Source organism: Pseudophryne corroboree, unplaced genomic scaffold (assembly GCF_028390025.1).
Source record: "Pseudophryne corroboree isolate aPseCor3 unplaced genomic scaffold, aPseCor3.hap2 scaffold_1682, whole genome shotgun sequence".
Lineage (NCBI taxonomy): Eukaryota > Metazoa > Chordata > Amphibia > Anura > Myobatrachidae > Pseudophryne > Pseudophryne corroboree.
In genome coordinates, this window is record NW_026968318.1 from 27,435 (window position 1) to 46,936 (window position 19,502).

General features: G+C 42.4%; 1 non-coding gene across 1 annotated transcript; it reads right to left on the bottom strand.

Moving 5' to 3' along the window:
• Window positions 1–18,901: 18,901 nt before the first annotated feature.
• Window positions 18,902–19,065, bottom strand: LOC135001913 (U1 spliceosomal RNA). Its single transcript, XR_010203227.1, has one exon. It is a non-coding gene; the product is annotated as a U1 spliceosomal RNA (small nuclear RNA).
• Between the last annotated feature and the right edge of the window lie 437 nt (window positions 19,066–19,502).

Here is a 19,502-nt window from a genome sequence, read left to right on the forward strand (position 1 = left end):
CCTATAATGACAAAAATGGGAGACATGGCTCATGATCGCGATATACCTGCGAAGGTACGCCCTCTACTGATTGACAGGCAGAGGCATTCGCATTTTCTGCGGGGCACCCGGAGAAAATGTAGGCACATGCACAGGATGGACCCTGCGTATATGCCCCCATCCTCTTCATAGTTTTTGGGGTTGGAACGAGCAGTGTGAAAACATCAATCGATGGGGGTAATTCCAAGTTGATCGCAGCAGGAATTTTGTTAGCAGTTGGGCAAAACCATGTGCACTGCATTTACGAACAGATGATTTTTTATATAAATTTTAAAATGTTAGTAAATGTGTGTTTTTTTCAACCTGGAAGCCCAACATCGATTAAGATCGATCTTAAATAGACTCCTGGGTTTTAAGGATAACCATGGTTGAGTCCAATGGTTAATTCACATTGACCGAAGTTCTAATTAAGTAGTGATGTGCACCGGAAATTTTTCGGGTTTTGGTTTTGGGTTCGGTTCCGCGGCCGTGTTTTGGGTTCGGACGCGTTTTGGCAAAACCTCACCGAAATTTTTTTGTCGGATTCGGGTGTGTTTTGGATTCGGGTGTTTTTTTAAAAAAACCCTAAAAAACAGCTTAAATCATAGAATTTGTGGGTCATTTTGATCCCATAGTATTATTAACCTCAATAACCATAATTTCCACTCATTTTCAGTCTTTTTTGAACACCTCACACCTCACAATATTATTTTAATTGGTATTTGGTACCGGGGACACAGTACCTCAATCAAGTCTATAGTTGGCTCTGAAATCCGCATTAAACTGGATCCACACTTAGATTATCTGTCCAATTTTTTTTTCTAGTTGAAACAAAATTATGCTAATATGTGGCAGCAAATGACAATTGACCATTTGCTCCCAAACACTGGAAAACATCCAAAAATGGTCATTTAGATAAATTGGTTAAATCCATTTCATTTAGCTAATTTATCCAAACTACCTTTATTGTATCTTTGTGGGTGAATGATGTGTGGGTCAGTGTTGAGGGTGGTGGAGGAGATGGGTAATAGGCACAGCAGGGTGTGGACAGTCAAATAGTGTGCTTAGAGGTGCAGATAAATAGGGATATCTAATAATTCACCCACTATTCTATAGAATTATTAGATATCCCTATTTATCTGCATTACTCACCTAACACTCAGCATTTATCTACATGCTGATGCTATTCATAGCACTTAGCTTGCAAGTATTTTACCCATAAGGAGACACATTAGATGTTCCCTCTCTTTTCATTAAAGACGTCCCCAGCAACCATACTGTACTATACTACAACAGGAATAATTACTGTGGGGGATTATACCATTTGATCTGGAATAAAGGGAAAATATTGTGGAAAGAGTGCTGTAAGTGTATGATATGTAGAACTATTGCCAGGTTCTGACATTTGTCAAGTGAATTACTAATATACATTCAACTAATATTACATAGTGTCCAGTAATTCAGTATCAGACTAATTGATATAGTCATTTTGGATCAATAATAAAGACACAACACAGGTAGCGAACCTTGATATTAATAAATGTATTTCCATTTATTATATATGGTAATTACATTATACAAACTTATTGTACTTTATTTCGTGTTTAGACAATTTTAACGAATTTATTAAAAGTTAATTTTTAAATCATCATTTGTGCGCCAGCAAAAGAGACATTCTTTTCTCTTCTCCTTTCCTGCATAACATTACTTGTCTCTGGTAGCACCCCCGAACGTCCTACAATTAATATTTAATATAACTGATGGACATTTATTGGGGCCTCTTCATACAAATATTTAGAATTTAATAGCTGGTGCAGAACACATCCCCTTCCCCCCATTCCCTGTATATCTGGATTCACCAAGGAAATGCTGATACTGACTCCAAGAAGAAAGGGAGTCTCTTCCCTATGAAGGTGAAGCCTTGTTTGGCGACGGCCTAGTTAATTTGATCTCGGCAGCTCCCGCAGGTAAGTCAACCTTCTTGCACTATGTTCAATCTCAACGGATAAAGACGCATCATTATCTGATGCAGTCATTTCGGCCCAATAGATATGCAAGAAGTTAAGATTCCCCTTTCTTTGCACGTAGAGGAAGGAGAAGAGGGAAGAGGTCTGTAGCCTCTTCAAGATTGCATGAGCAGAGATTGTCCTCTGCTTCTGCCAAATCCACTGCATGACGCTAGGGCTTTCTTGCAGGAGCCCGCACCAGTGGGGGCACGTCTAAAACTCTTCAGTCAGTTCTGGATTCATTCGGACCTGGACTCGTGGGTTTTATAAATAGTGTCCCAAGGGTACAAACTGGGGTTTCAAGACGTTCCCCCTCACCGATTGTTCAAATCAGCCTTAGTCAGCAGGGAGAAGGTTTTTATTCAAGCCGCTTCGTGGTCCCGAAGCCGGACTGCTCAGTCAGACCAATCTGAAATCTGAAATCCCTCAATTTCTACCTAAAGAAATTCAATTTCAAGATGGAATCTCTCACGGTAGTGATCTCCAGTCCGGAGGAAGGAGATTTCATGGTTTTGGTAAACTTAAAGTGTCCCTTTTGCCTCCAAACTCCTTGAGCGTATTGTCTACAACCGCCTTACTTCCTTTCTTTCCTCACACTCACTGCTTGACCCATTCCAGTCTGGCTTCCGTCCTCTCCACTCCACTGAAACTGCCCTTACAAAAGTATGCAATGACCTCCATGCTGCTAAATCTAAGGGACACTACTCTCTACTTATTCTACTTGATCTCTCTGCTGCTTTTGACACTGTGGACCATCCTCTCCTACTGCAAATCCTTCACTCCATTGGTCTGCGTAACACAGCCCTCTCTTGGTTGTCGTCCTACCTTTCTGACCGTTCATTCTCTGTCTCCTCTCATGACTCCACCTCCCCCTCACTTCCACTAACTTTAGGGGTACCCCAAGGTTCTGTCCTTGGTCCTCTTCTCTTCTCTCTCTATACGTCCTCACTAAGTAAGCTCATTAGTTCTTTTGGTTTCCAATATCATCTCTATGCTGATGACACTCAAATCTATCTTTCCTCTCCAGACCTCTCCCCTACTCTCCTCACTCGTATCTCCAACTGTCTCTCTGCTATCTCTTCCTGGATGTCCCAGCTCTTTCTTAAACTTAACATGTCTAAGACCGAGCTGATCATCTTCCCTCCCTCCCGCATAACCTCACCTCCTACAATCTCATTATCTATTGATGGCACTACTATCTCCTCTACCCCCCAAGTGCGCTGTCTTGGAGTAATCCTTGACTCCTCCCTCTCCTTCAAACCACACATTCAGCACCTCTCACAAACCTGCCGTTTTCATCTAAAAAATATTTCCAGGATCAGACCCTTTCTGACCCAGGATGCTACTAAGACTCTTATCCACTCACTGGTCATCTCCAGACTGGACTGCTGTAATCTCTTCCTGACTGGCATTCCTGACAAATACCTCTCTCCACTCCAATCTATCTTCAATGCTGCTTCCCGGCTCATTTTCCTCACCAAACGCACTACGTCCACCTCTTCTTGCATATCTATTGGGCCGAAATGACTGCATCAGATAATGATGCGTCTTTATCCGTTGAGAGGGAACATAGTGCAAGAAGGTTGACTTACCTGCGGGAGCTGCCGAGATCAAATTAACTAGGCCGTCGCCAAACAAGGCTTCACCTTCATAGGGAAGAGACTCCCTTTCTTCTTGGAGTCAGTATCAGCATTTCCTTGGTGAATCCAGATATACAGGGAATGGGGGGAAGGGGATGTGTTCTGCACCAGCTATTAAATTCTAAATATTTGTATGAAGAGGCCCCAATAAATGTCCATCAGTTATATTAAATATTAATTGTAGGACGTTCGGGGGTGCTACCAGAGACAAGTAATGTTATGCAGGAAAGGAGAAGAGAAAAGAATGTCTCTTTTGCTGGCGCACAAATGATGATTTAAAAATTAACTTTTAATAAATTCGTTAAAATTGTCTAAACACGAAATAAAGTACAATAAGTTTGTATAATGTAATTACCATATATAATAAATGGAAATACATTTATTAATATCAAGGTTCGCTACCTGTGTTGTGTCTTTATTATTGATCCAAATTGACTATATCAATTAGTCTGATACTGAATTACTGGACACTATGTAATATTAGTTGAATGTATATTAGTAATTCACTTGACAAATGTCAGAACCTGGCAATAGTTCTACATATCATACACTTACAGCACTCTTTCCACAATATTTTCCCTTTATTCCAGATCAAATGGTATAATCCCCCACAGTAATTATTCCTGTTGTAGTATAGTACAGTATGGTTGCTGGGGACGTCTTTAATGAAAAGAGAGGGAACATCTAATGTGTCTCCTTATGGGTAAAATACTTGCAAGCTAAGTGCTATGAATAGCATCAGCATGTAGATAAATGCTGAGTGTTAGGTGAGTAATGCAGATAAATAGGGATATCTAATAATTCTATAGAATAGTGGGTGAATTATTAGATATCCCTATTTATCTGCACCTCTAAGCACACTATTTGACTGTCCACACCCTGCTGTGCCTATTACCCATCTCCTCCACCACCCTCAACACTGACCCACACATCATTCACCCACAAAGATACAATAAAGGTAGTTTGGATAAATTAGCTAAATGAAATGGATTTAACCAATTTATCTAAATGACCATTTTTGGATGTTTTCCAGTGTTTGGGAGCAAATGGTCAATTGTCATTTGCTGCCACATATTAGCATAATTTTGTTTCAACTAGAAAAAAAAATTGGACAGATAATCTAAGTGTGGATCCAGTTTAATGCTGATTTCAGAGCCAACTATAGACTTGATTGAGGTACTGTGTCCCCGGTACCAAATACCAATTAAAATAATATTGTGAGGTGTGAGGTGTTCAAAAAAGACTGAAAATGAGTGGAAATTATGGTTATTGAGGTTAATAATACTATGGGATCAAAATGACCCACAAATTCTATGATTTAAGCTGTTTTTTAGGGTTTTTTTAAAAAAACACCCGAATCCAAAACACACCCGAATCCGACAAAAAAATTTCGGTGAGGTTTTGCCAAAACGCGTCCGAACCCAAAACACGGCCGCGGAACCGAACCCAAAACCAAAACCCGAAAAATTTCCGGTGCACATCACTACTTAATTAGAACTTCGGTCAATGTGAATTAACCATTGGACTCAACCATGGTTATCCTTAAAACCCAGGGGTCTATTTAAGATCGATCTTAATCGATGTTGGGCTTCCAGGTTGAAAAAAACACACATTTACTAACATTTTAAAATTTATATAAAAAATCATCTGTTCGTAAATGCAGTGCACATGGTTTTGCCCAACTGCTAACAAAATTCCTGCTGCGATCAACTTGGAATTACCCCCATCGATTGATGTTTTCACACTGCTCGTTCCAACCCCAAAAACTATGAAGAGGATGGGGGCATATACGCAGGGTCCATCCTGTGCATATGCCTACATTTTCTCCGGGTGCCCCGCAGAAAATGCGAATGCCTCTGCCTGTCAATCAGTAGAGGGCGTACCTTCGCAGGTATATCGCGATCATGAGCCATGTCTCCCATTTTTGTCATTATAGGTGCTCTGTGAGCTGCTGACCATGCCCCAGCCCCTCTGTCTCCCGTGAATAGACATTGGGGCTTATACAGACCAGATCGCTTCAATTTATTTTCACCCAGCGGGCAATCAGGTCTGCACTGCACATGCGTATGCGCCACAATGCGTAGGTGCGACGGTCCGGAGATCACAAGAAGATTGACAAGAAGAGGGTGTTTGTGTGGGTGGCAACTGAATGTTTCTAGGGAGTGTCCGGAAAAACACTGGAGGGACCCGGCGTTTTGTGGGAGGATTTGTGACGTCACCTCAATGGCTGAGTAAGTGCTGAGCTGTGCAGCTCTTGTGCACATGTGATCACACACCTGCACAGCAAATTTTCCCTTCCGCTGTAGGCGGCAACCACCTGATCACAGGGATGCAAAAAACACACCCTAGCGATCAGGTCTGAATTACCCACAATGTGCATATTTGCAGAGCAACAAGCTACAGGGAGCCTTCCACCCCCCCCCCCCCCTTCCCCATGACTATGGGACACTGGGGGGGGGGGGGGGTTGTTTGGGTTAGCTGGACATTCCCAAAAAAAGTGACTGTCCTGCAAAAATTGGGTTAGTTGGGAGGTATGTGCAAATACATTTATTGTTTTGCATGCAGGGTAAATACTGGCTTCTTTGACATTTAGCCACAAATGCTGCACAGTTGAATTACAGTATTACACTGCAATTAACAGTTATGCTAGGACATTCCTTCTCCCAAAATCTACCTCTTTTTGCATGTTACATCTGTCCCACAGTGGCGTGCGGTGAGGTCAGTGGCTAGTGAGGCACTACAGCCATAATGTCCGCCGAATCCTGCCGATGACCCTTAGCCAATGCCCGCTACTGCCTCTGAGCCGATACCCACTGCCACCGCCAATGGCTTACAAACTCTCCCACAATCAACTGACCCAGCCCTCCACCACTAATTTCTATCTCAGTCCGATGCCGCCAATGCCCGCTGCCTGCCTGCTCATTGTTCTTGTGATATATTATAAATTTTTAAAGAAAAAAAATGAGTGTTTGGGACTGGGAAGGGTGAGGGAGGAGGACATGAATGCAATTTTGTTGTCCAGGGCTTCCATTAACTTAAAGGAGAAGGGTCTGAATGGGTTAAAAAAAATGTGTGAAGTCCCCCCTCCTTAGTATAACCAGCCTCTTTGAGCCAGTCCTGGTTATTTAAATACTGGGGGAAAAATTGGACAGAGGTTCCCCGTATTTAGACAACCAGCACCGGGCTCTTAGACGGGTCCTGGTTCCAAAAGTACGTGGGACAAAAGATGTAGGGGTCCCCCATATTTTTAAAACCAGCACCGGGCTCCACTAGCCAGAGAGATAATGCCACAGCCAGGGGACACTTTTATGTAGGTCCCTGCGGCCCTGGCATTACCCCTCCAATTAGTCACCCCTGGCCGGGGTTCCCTGGAGAAGTGGGGACCCCTTAAATCAAGAGGTTCCTCCCCTCGAGGCACCCAAGGGCCAGGGGTGAAGCCCGAGGCTGTCCCCAGCACCCCTGGGTGGTGGGTGCCGGGCTGATAGCCATATGTGTAAAAAAAGAATATTGTTTTTTTGTTGTGGAACTACAAGGCCCAGCAAGCCTCCCCCACTTGCTGGTACTTGGAGAACCTCAAGTACCAGCAGGCGGGGAAATAACGGGCTCGCTGGTACCTGTAGTTCTACAACAACAAAAAATACCCAAATAAAAACACAAACACACACACCGTGACAGTAAAATTATTGAGACAGGCTGTAGCATGTGGATGCATGTAACCCTATAAAAGTGATGGATTGGGTGACTATTACTATACCCACTGTTGCTGTCTGAAAAATGATGGATTTATAGATTGCTCTGCCGAGATATGTTTTTTTTCTAAAATGCACCACAGGTATGGATGGATAGTATACTTGACGACACAGAGGTAGGTAGAGCAGTGGCCTACTGTACCGTACTGCTATATATTATATTATTTATTATTATTATCCTTTATTTATATGGCGCCACAAGGGTTCCGCAGCACCAAATTACAGAGTACATAAACAAATAATCAAACAGGAAAACAGCAACTTACAGTTGATGACAATATAGGACAAGTACAGGGTAAATAAACATAGCTACATCAGCAGATGACACTGGAATAAGTATCAGGTGGCAGAAGACTGCTGGATTTGGTGCAGCTGAAGATTATTAAAGTAAGAAAAGAGTAAGCACATGAGGGAAGAGGGCCCTGCTCATGAGAGCTTACATTCTAAAGGGGAGGGGTAGACAGACAGGGGTGAGACAGATGGGGTACATAGAGAGCGTGGAACAGAGGTTTAGGATGAGATTTGGCTGGGTTTGGTGAAGAAGTGGGTCTTGAGAGCCCATTTGAAGTTTTGTAGAGAGGTGGAGAGTCTGAGGGGGAGAGGTAGGGAATTCCAGAGAAGTGGTGCAGCACGTGAAAAATCTTGGAGGTAGGAGTGGGAGGAAGTAATCCGTAGGCAGGAGAGTCGGCGTGCATTAGCAGAGCGAAGAGGATGGGTGGGAGTGTAAAGCGAGATAAGATCAGAGATGTAGATGGGAGAGGAGTGGGTGAAGGTTTTGTAAGCAAGTGTGAGAAGCTTGAAATGGATTCTGAAAGGGAAGGGGAGCCAGTGAAGGAATAGTAAGAGAGGAGAGGTGGACGTAGTGCATTTGGTGAGGAAAATGAGCCGGGCAGCAGCATTGAGGATAGATTGGAGTGGAGAGAGGTATTTGTCAGGAATGCCAGTCAGGAGGAGATTACAGTAGTCCAGTCTGGAGATGACCAGTGAGTGGATAAGAGTCTTAGTAGCATCCTGGGTCAGAAAGGGTCTGATCCTGGAAATATTTTTTAGATGAAAACGGCAGGTTTGTGAGAGGTGCTGAATGTGTGGTTTGAAGGAGAGGGAGGAGTCAAGGATTACTCCAAGACAGCGCACTTGGGGGGTAGAGGAGATAGTAGTGCCATCAATAGATAATGAGATTGTAGGAGGTGAGGTTATGTGGGAGGGAGGGAAGATGATCAGCTCAGTCTTAGACATGTTAAGTTTAAGAAAGCACTGGGACATCCAGGAAGAGATAGCAGAGAGACAGTTGGAGATACGAGTGAGGAGAGTAGGGGAGAGGTCTGGAGAGGAAAGATAGATTTGAGTGTCATCAGCATAGAGATGATATTGGAAACCAAAAGAACTAAATGAGCTTACCTAGTGAGGACGTATAGAGAGAGAGAGAAGAGGACCAAGGACAGAACCTTGGGGTACCCCTACAGTTAGTGGAAGTGAGGGGGAGGTGGAGTCATGAGAGGAGACAGAGAATGAACGGTCAGAAAGGTAGGACGACAACCAAGAGAGGGCAGTGTTACGCAGACCAATGGAGTGAAGGATTTGCAGTAGGAGAGGATGGTCCACAGTGTCAAAAGCAGCAGAGAGATCAAGTAGAATAAGTAGAGAGTAGTGTCCCTTAGATTTAGCAGCATGGAGGTCATTGCATACTTTTGTAAGGGCAGTTTCAGTGGAGTGGAGAGGACGGAAGCCAGACTGGAATGGGTCAAGCAGTGAGTGTGAGGAAAGAAAGGAAGTAAGGCGGTTGTAGACAATACGCTCAAGGAGTTTGGAGGCAAAAGGGAGAAGAGAGATGGGTCGGTAGTTGGAGAGAGTGTTTGGATCAAGGGTAGGTTTTTTAAGAATAGGAGAGATGAGAGCGTGCTTGAAGGCAGAGGGGACAGTGCCTGATGAGAGGGAGAGATTGAGAAGGTGGGAAAGATGGGAACAAGCAGAAGAAGAGATGTGGCAGAGGAGGCGGGAGGGGATAGGGTCAAGTGGGGAGGTGGTGAGGGGACAGGAACGAATGAGGGCCATGACTTCCTCTCCAGATGCATGGGAGAAAGATGACAGAGTTGGTGCGAGGGATGGGGAGGGTTGGTAAGGGATGGGAGAAGGCTGGTTACTGATAGTCTGGTGTGATGTGATGTCCTGACGTATGGAGTCAATTTTGGATGTGAAGTAAGTGGCAAAGTCAAGAGCAGAGAGTGAGGAAGGGAGACGAGGTGGAGGTGGGCAGAGGAGTGAGTTGAGAGTGGCAAAGAGGCGCCGGGGGTTGGAAGACTGGGAGGAGATGAGGTTCTTGAAGTATGACTGTTTAGCAAGAGAAAGGGCAGCACTGAAGGATGAGAGCATAAGTTTGAAATGGAGGAAGTCTGCCTTAGAGCGTGATTTCCTCCAGTGTCGCTCAGCAGTACGTGAGCATTTTTGCAGATATCTGGTGCATTTGGTGTGCCAGGGTTGAGGTGTTCATTTGCGAGGGTGAACAGTGGTTGGTGGAGCAACAGAGTCAAGAGCAGAAGTAAGGGAAGCATTGTATGTGGAAGTGGCTTGTTCAGGGCATGAGAGAGAGAGAGAGAATAGGAGAGAGAAGTGAGTCAAACAGGGAGGAAAGGAATGTGGTGTCAATAGCTTCAATGTTACGCTTAGTGATGGTAGCCTTAGGAGGTTGAGATGGGGAAGTTGAGAGAGATAGGTTGAAGGAGAGCAGGTGGTGGTCAGAGAGGGGAAATGGGGAGTTGGAAAAATCAGAAATATCACAGCGGTGAGTGAAGACCAGATCCAGTGAGCTCCCATTCACATGGGAGGGTAAGGAGGTCCACTGGGAGAGACCAAGTGAAGAGGTGAGGTTAAGGAGTTTAGAGGCAGGGGATTGTGTGGGGATGTCAATAGGGATGTTGAAATCGCCTAGGATAATGGTGGGAATGTCAGAAGAGAGGAAGTGAGGAAGCCAGGAAGCAAAGTTGTCGATGAATTTGGAAGCAGTGCCAGGGGGGCGGTAAATGACAGCTACTCTAAGATGGACTGGTTGGAAGAGACATATGGAGTGGACCTCAAATGTAGATAATATAAGGGATGGTTCTGGTGGTATGAGTTGGTAGGAGTAACTAGAAGGTAAAAGGACCCCAACACCACCCCCATGGCGACCCCCAGGTCGGGGGGTGTGTGTGAATGTAAGGCCCCCAGCAGAGAGAGCAGCAGCAGAAGTAGTGTCAGAGGGCGTAATCCAAGTTTCAGTAATGGCTAGTAGGTGTAGGGAGTTGGAAATGAAAAGGTCATGAGTGGGGACCAGTTTGTTACAAACGGATCTGGCATTCCAGAGGGCACAGGATAGGGGGTATGAGTTTGTGGGAGAGATGTGAATTAGATTTTCAGGGTTGCTGTAGCGATGAGGTGGGATTAACTTTGAGGGCAGGGATGAGAGAGTAGTGATGGTACGGGTGCCTGAGATAGGAGGGGAAACTGCAGGAGGTGGGCAGGGAGGGAGGTCAGTGTGATGTGGATGGGGGTGTGGGGAGGTGACAGGGAAGGGAGAGAGGGAGCAGGGCTGAGTTGTGGGGTAGCAGGACCATGGGGCAGAGGTGAATGAAAGTGGGGTAACAGGAAAGGTGGGGGAAGGAAACAGAGGGATGGAGGGGAGACAGAGGAGGAGGTGGAGGAGACTAGGGGGGAAGGATAAAGATACATTATTAGGTAGACACTGAGTGATGTGGGGAGTATAAGAAAGCATTCACATAGTGTTAAGTAGGTAAATAGGTTGAGGGAAAGTGGAAGTAGGAGAGGAGACTGTAAGGGAATCCGAGCAGAAGAATTGTAGAAATGCAGGTGAGAAAAGCAGTGTAGGCTCAAGGGGTGTAGATTTAGTATGAAATGAGTCAAAAGCGTAGATAAAGTGGGTGCAGAAATGTATTTGGAGTGTAAGAAATGAAAGGATTGTGAGAGGTTTAAGAAGCAATGGTAATTATGTTAGATGTTTTAAGTGTTTGCAGGTAAAATTGCATTGGTGCAGCTGTGCTTAAAAAACAAAATTACAATAATACAGATACAGGCATTTGTAGGTGAAATGGATGGTTTATGAAATGTCCAAGTAAGGTAGTTCTGTGCTATGTAATCAGATGCAACAATCAGGAGGTGAGTGATCTGAGGAGTAAGTGACTCACATTTGTTATTAGTTCTTCAGTTTTCTTTGTTTTGTTAGATTGGTGTGCTTCTGTTTTCCTTCTTTTTCACTTCGATTGAACGCTAATTGAACACTGCTGTTATGTGTCAATTTTATCACGCTTTTATAAAAATGCACGCTTAGATCAATAAATGCACAGCCAAATGGCTTTGCACAGCCTACACCATTGGACTTTAGTAGAAGACTATTACAAGTGAAACCAATAATTGAAATCTGTAACCACACCCCACCCCCTCAAATGCCAGGCAATAAATTACCTTAAAAACAACAACCAGGCATTTCACAAAGATTAAACTGGGTCTATATCATTCAAAACTTTAAAAAAGTACTTCAAAATCACATACTATGCAATAATGTTTCAATTTGCATTACCCAGCAGAATTAGCTTTGCATATATAGATATAGTGCAGCAGAATAGATTGGTGGTTGTAGTCAATTGTAATTACCCAGCAGAATTAGCTTTGCATATATAGATATAGTGCAGCAGAATAGATTGGTGGTTGTAGTCAATTGTAATTACCTGTAGGTGACAAGAAGAGAAGAAACGTCAATTCACAATCGATATCAGCTGAAGATAAATTAACGCTGATTTAACGCTGCGTTATGTGTCAATTTTATCACGCTTTGATAAAAATGCATGCTTAGATCAATAAATGCACAGCCAAACAGCTTTGCACATCCTACACCATTGGACTTAAGTAGAAGTCTGGTGGCCAGCAAAATTTTGCACTGTCCTCCTACTATATATAGTGCGCACAACTACTAAAATACACCACAGGTATGGATGGATAGTATACTTGACGACACAGAGGTAGGTAGAACAGTGGCCTACTGTACCGTATTGCTATATATTATATACTGGTGGTCAGCAAAATTCTGCCCTGTCCTCCTACTATATATACTGCGCACAACTACTAAAATACACCACAGGTATGGATGGACAGTATACTTGACGACACAGAGGTAGGTAGAGCAGTGGCCTACTGTACCGTACTTCTATATATTATATACTGGTGGTCAGCAAAATTCTGCCCTGTCCTCATACTATATAATACAATGCAGCACAGATATGGAGCATTTTTCAGGCAGAGAACGTAGATATTTTCAGCACACTGAGCACAGATATTTGCAAGCACACTGAGCACAGATATTTGCAGCACACTGAACACAGAAACTGAGAAAACGCTGCACGTCCTCTCCCTATCATCTCCAATGCACAAGTGAAAATGGCGGCGACGCGTGGCTCCTTATATAGAATAGAATAGCTGCTGACGGGCACGATTGAGGGAGGAAAGGGACATTTGAATCCAGCCCATAGATGCAATGTGAATATGTAATTTGTACCTTCCTATCTTAAAATGTATATACAGTGTATATGTCACAACTGAGGGCCTGAGCTGACTGGAGGCAGCCTCAGTTGTAGGGGCTGAGGTGTAGTGGAACCTGGGAGGTTGTATCAGACCCCTGGACATGTAAGTTAAATGTAGAAGAATTGCCCGAAGGCGTGCCCACGACAACCAGGATAAAAGTCAATGATGTTTATTTTGACAAACTCCATGCATCACAGCAGTAATAAAAGAGAAACATAAAATCAGCAGAGAAATAATACAGTTTCTGAGTACTAAAGGAGGGCAAGGACCACAGGGCTCTGGTAGTATGAGACAGTTCTTATTATCTTCTAGTTGGAAAGTCCTTACCAGGCCCGACTGTAGCAATGGAGATAGCCCAGGATCATACTAGCTGGTGTTCCAGGAAAAGCTGGGCTGCTGTGGATAAAATGGCTGCTGTGGGTACTGGCTGAAACCAGACTGATGTAAGCACGGAGTGGATTGCTGGATGGAACCAGCCAAATAATAAATGAAGCTTGAGAGCGATGAAATATGATTGATATATGGAGTTTGAGAGCGGTGAAATAATAGTGCCGGTGGTGAGTGGTAATCTGCGGAAATGATACCGGCACTTTAAGAAGAGCTGATCTCTGCTGGAAGCAGGTAAATCTGTAACTGGAAACAGATGAGTCCCAGAGGACTGGAGAGTCAGGCTGCACCGCAGGTGGTAGACTAGAGCGGGTCTCTTTAGTGGAGGTTTGGAGATGGTAACTGGAACCTGGAAAACAACCACGGGAGAGAGACAAACTGAAACTAGGTTTGACAACCAAATCACTGACGCCTTCCTTGCTCAGGCACAGAATACTTATACCTGCAGCAAGGAAGGGATTGGCTAGGCAATTTTGCAGATTACAATGGAAACAGCGGATTGGTGGAAATGAACAGGTGACAGAATCCAACATGGCATCGCCCATGCAGACACTTGGAGGGAAGATTGGTTTGATAATCCATGTGGGAACTTTAACAGCAATGGCGGCGCCGGCCACAGTAAACAGGAGACGCCAGACTGATGAGTGCACATTTGAACCACGCGGGCAACAGCGGAGGCCGCGGCTGACATAAGCGCCACTCTGACATCCTGCATGCAGAAACTCAGGGACGGCGGCGGAGGCCGCGGGAGATGCCATTCAAGATGTAACATGGCGCCGCTGTGACAGCGTCTCAGAGTGACAGGAGAGGAGGCAGGAATGGGGACATCAGAATAACAGATGGGATCCGGTCCTGGAGCGCTGAGCCAGCCTTAGGAGGCATCTGAAAGGTAAGTTATGGCGTCCAGATACCCGGATCGTGACAGTATACACTAGAGGTCTTTCCGAACCCCCTAATCCTAACATTGTAATTTGCTTTAGGGCGCACCTCCAATTAGTCTAGTGTTTCTTGCTGCCTTTCCAATGAAGCAAGTTTAATTTAGTAATAGGTGAAAAACCATCCCTACAAAGGTGTTAATCAGAGACTTGGCTTTGTGGACACTTTTCAGAGAACAACTTTGTTAGCATAAAAATAAAGCCAGAAAATGAAGAGCTGTTTAATCACTCAATTGGATTTTTTTTGCCAGCATATTTCTTTTTCTCTGCAACCCACTGCTAAATTGTGCTTCCTAGCTGTTTTTATTAAATCACTGAATCAAATCTAACTCTGATTACATCAGAAAAGGCCAGGTACCCTACACCATAACAGGGGGTTTGAAATTTTGACTTGTCTACTTAAAGATCACCAAAATCTGATAACAAGGTCAATTACGTCCCTGGGTGGGATTGAACCACCAACCTTTTGGTTAGTAACCAGACTCACTAACCGATTGCGCCACAGAGACACTTTGTAAAAAGTCCATACTGACAAAGGCTAATAAGCATACATCTAGAACGTTTCCTAGAAAAACTTTAAAAAGTCAATAATCTGGAGAGTTTTTGTAAGATGTTTCTTCCATCAACCAACGAAGAAACACATTGGTACTTTCCCATGATGAGTGAGTGCTTCAGGATCTCTTGCACTTACATGTGCAGCAGAGTACTGCAATGGAAGCATGCTGGGCCCATAACCCAGAGGTAGGCAGATTGAAACTATCCTTTGCTATATGCATTTTTTTTTTGTTAATTTAAGTAATCAAAACTGGGATTGATATTTTTGCTCTTTTATTTTTACTTAAAGTACAATAACTTTTACCATTTTAATTAGTTTTAATAGTATATTGACAGTATTGTTTTCTTTCAAAAATCCACTTAATTTTCTTTACCCTATTATTAAAATGGTAATTGACAAAAACAAACTACATTGTCACCAGAAGAGCAATACAAAATGTACAAGTGATATATTAAAATCATCTTTCCAGCTTGAATTTCAATGATGCATTGGGGCAACGATTTTGTGAGAAACATCTTCACCCTTAAATAAAGATTTTCTTAATTCCTTACCTGTGTGCTAATTAGATATCACCTTGTTTTCACATTAAACAGACTTCCACATGAGAAAGCAGCAAGGATGCATTGGCGTTAATGTTTCCTGGTGTCAACCTGTATTATTTCAGTAGACATTGAAATGAGGATGCATCTTGCTGCCTTTCCAATGAAGCAAGTTTAATTTAGTAATAGGTGAAAAACCATCCTTACAAAGGTGTTCATCAGAGACTTGGCTTTGTGGACACTTTTCAGAGAACAAATTTGTTAGCATAAAAATAAAGCCAGAAAATGAAGAGCTGTTTAATCACTCAATTGGATTTTTCTGCCAGCATATTTTTTTTCTCTGCAACCCACTGCTAAATTGTGCTTCCTAGCTGTTTTTTATAAAATCACTTAATCAAATCTAACTCTGATTACATCAGAGAAGGCCAGGTACCCTACATCATAAGAGGGGGTTTGAAATTTTGACTTGTCTACTTAAAGATCACCAAAACCTGATCACAAGGTCACTTATATCCCTGGGTGGGATTGAACCACCAACCTTTTGGTTAATAGCTGTACACACTAACTGATTGCGCCACAGAGACACTTTGCGAAAGTCTATACTGACAAAGGCTAATAATCATTCATCTAAAACGTTTCCTAGAAAAACTTTAAAAAGTCAATAATCTGGAGAGTTTTTTTAAGATGTTTCTTCCATCAACCAACGAAGAAACACATTGGTACTTTCCCATGATGAGTGAGTGCTTTAGGATCTCTTGCACTTACATGTGCAGCAGAGTACAGCAATGGAAGCATGCTGGGCCCATAACCCAGCGGTAGGCAGATTGAAACTATCCTCTGCTATATGCATTTTTTTTTTGTTAATTAAAGTAATCCAAAACTGGGATTGATATTTTGGCTCTTTTATTTTTACTTAAAGTACAATAACTTTTACCATTTTAATTTGTTTTAATAGTATATTGAAAGTATTGTTTTCTTTCAAAAATCCACTTAATTTTCTTTACCCTATTATTAAAATGGTAATTGACAAAAACAAACTACATTGTCACCAGAAGAGCAATACAAAATGTACAAGTGATATATTAAAATCATCTTTCCATTTTGAATTTCAATGATGCATTGGGGCAACGATTTTGTGAGAAACATCTTCATCCTTAAATAAAGATTTTCTTAATTCCTTACCTGTGTGCTAATTAGATATCACCTTGTTTTCACATTAAACAGACTTCCACATGAGAAAGCAGCAAGGATGCAGTGGCGTTAATGTTTCCTGGTGTCAACTTGTATTATTTCAGTAGACATTGAAATGAGGATGCATCTTGCTGCCTTTCCAATGAAGCAAGTTTAATTTAGTAATAGGTGAAAAACCATCCTTACAAAGGTGTTAATCAGAGACTTGGCTTTGTGGACACTTTTCAGAGAACAAATTTGTTAGCATAAAAATAAAGCCAGAAAATTAAGAGCTGTTTAATCACTCAATTGGATTTTTTTGCCAGCATATTTCTTTAACTCTGCAACCCACTGCTAAATTGTGCTTCCTAGCTGTTTTTATAAAATCACTGAATCAAATCTAACTCTGATTACATCAGAGAAGGCCAGGTACCCTACACCATAAAAGGGGGTTTGAAATTTTGACTTGTCTACTTAAAGATCACCAAAATCTGATAACAAGGTCAGTTACGTCCCTGGGTAGGCTTGAACCACCAACCTTTTGGTTAGTAGCCGGACACACTAACTGATTGCACCACAGAGACACTTTGCAAAAATGCGTACTGACAAAGGCTAATAAGCATTCATCTAAAACGTTTCCTAGAAAAACTTTGAAAAGTCAATAATCTGGAGAGTTTTTGTAAGATGTTTCTTCCATCAACCAACTAAGAAACACATTGGTACTTTCCCATGATGAGTGAGTGCTTCAGGATCTCTTGCACTTACATGTGCAGCAGAGTACTGCAATGGAAGCATGCTGGGCCCATAACCCAGAGGTAGGCAGATTGATACTATCCTCTGCTATATGCATTTTTTTTTAATTAAAGTAATCCAAAACTGGGATTGATATTTTAGCTCTTTTATTTTTACTTAAAGTACAATAACTTTTACCATCTTAATTTGTTTTAATAGTATATTGACAGTATTGTTTTCTTTCAAAAATCCACTTAATTTTCTTTACCCTATTATTAAAATGGTAATTGACAAAAACAAACTACATTGTCACCAGAAGAGCAATACAAAATGTACAAGTGATATATTAAAATCATCTTTCCAGCTTGAATTTCAATGATGCATTGGGGCAACAATTTTGTGAGAAACATCTTCACCCTTAAATAAAGATTTTTTTAATTCCTTACCTGTGTGCTACTTAGATATCACCTTGTTTTCACATTAAACAGACTTCCACATGAGAAAGCAGCAAGGATGCATTGGCGTTAATGTTTCCTGGTGTCAACCCGTATTATTTCAGTAGACATTGAAATGAGGATGCATCTTGCTGCCTTTCCAATGAAGCAAGTTTAATTTAGTAATAGGTGAAAAACCATCCCTACAAAGGTGTTCATCAGAGACTTGGCTTTGTGGACACTTTTCAGAGAACAAATTTGTTAGCATAAAAATAAAGCCAGAAAATGAAGAGCTGTTTAATCACTCAATTGGATTTTTCTGCCAGCATATATTTTTTTCTCTGCAACCCACTGCTAAATTGTGCTTCCTAGCTGTTTTTTATAAAATCACTTAATCAAATCTAACTCTGGTTACATCAGAGAAGGCCAGGTACCCTACATCATAAGAGGGGGTTTGAAATTTTGACTTGTCTACTTAAAGATCACCAAAACCTGATCACAAGGTCAATTACATCCCTGGGTGGGATTGAACCATCAACCTTTTGGTTAGTAGCCAAACACACTAACTGATTGCGCAACAGAGACACTTTGCAAAAGTGCATACTGACAAAGGCTAATAAGCATTCATCTAGAACGTTTCCTAGAAAAACTTTAGAAAGTCAATAATCTGGAGAGTTTTTGTAAGATGTTTCTTAGATCAACCAACGAAGAAACACATTGGTACTTTCCCATGATGAGTGAGTGCTTCAGGATCTCTTGCACTTACATGTGCAGCAGAGTACTGCAATGGAAGCATGCTGGGCCCATAACCCAGAGGTAGGCAGATTGAAACTATCCTCTGCTATATGCATTTTTTTTGTTAATTAAAGTAATCCAAAACTGGGATTGATATTTTAGCTCTTTTATTTTTACTTAAAGTACAATAACTTTTACCATTAAAATTTGTTTTAATAGTATATTGACAGTATTGTTTTCTTTCAAAAATCAACTTAATAGTATCTCACCTGGCAGGTAAGTAGGAGTTGGGCTAGAGCTGGGGAGGGTCGCTGCTCGGGCACCCCCCTGTCAAGTGAAGGAGATCCAACTGAGGCAGCACAAGGGAACTCTCGAAGAAGAACAAGGCTAGAGGAAGATCTGATACAAAGAAATCTGACTTTTACAAGAGCTGACCAGAAGAAAGCACAAACACAGTCCCCCACTACCACAAATAATGCAGTCGAGTTTCCCACATTTGGGGAAATCACAGGGGTCAGCATACCCAGAATGCAATGAATGAACCTCACCCTGGGAGAACAATCTTCATGACCATGGTATCTCCTATGCAAAATAAGTATGATTTGGGATAGGGCTGGGGAGGGCCGCTGCTCAGGCACATCTCTGTCAAGTAAAGGAGATTCAACTGAGGCAGCACAAGGGAACTCTCATCTGGGGACAACAACTGCAGAGAGAACACATATTTTCAGATGAACATGGGAGGGCAGAAGGCTGCCTAATACTGAAGCACCCCCAAACAACAAACCAAATGCAACAACTAGTGCAAGCATTCCTGGGGGAAGGCCTGCAGCAGATGGATTTGCATATGGTGATGTCATCCAAGCAGTGGGTCAAAGTTGGCTTCAACCCTCGTCTGCATATGAAAAGAGAAAAGGGGCGTGCAGGGCATGGCGGCCTTTTGCGGCAATTGGATGACCCCTAGTTCGCATTAAACACCTCCACCCTCCTTCGGTGTGGGGCTCATGTTGGCTATGCCCCAGCCCCTGAAGCATTCAAG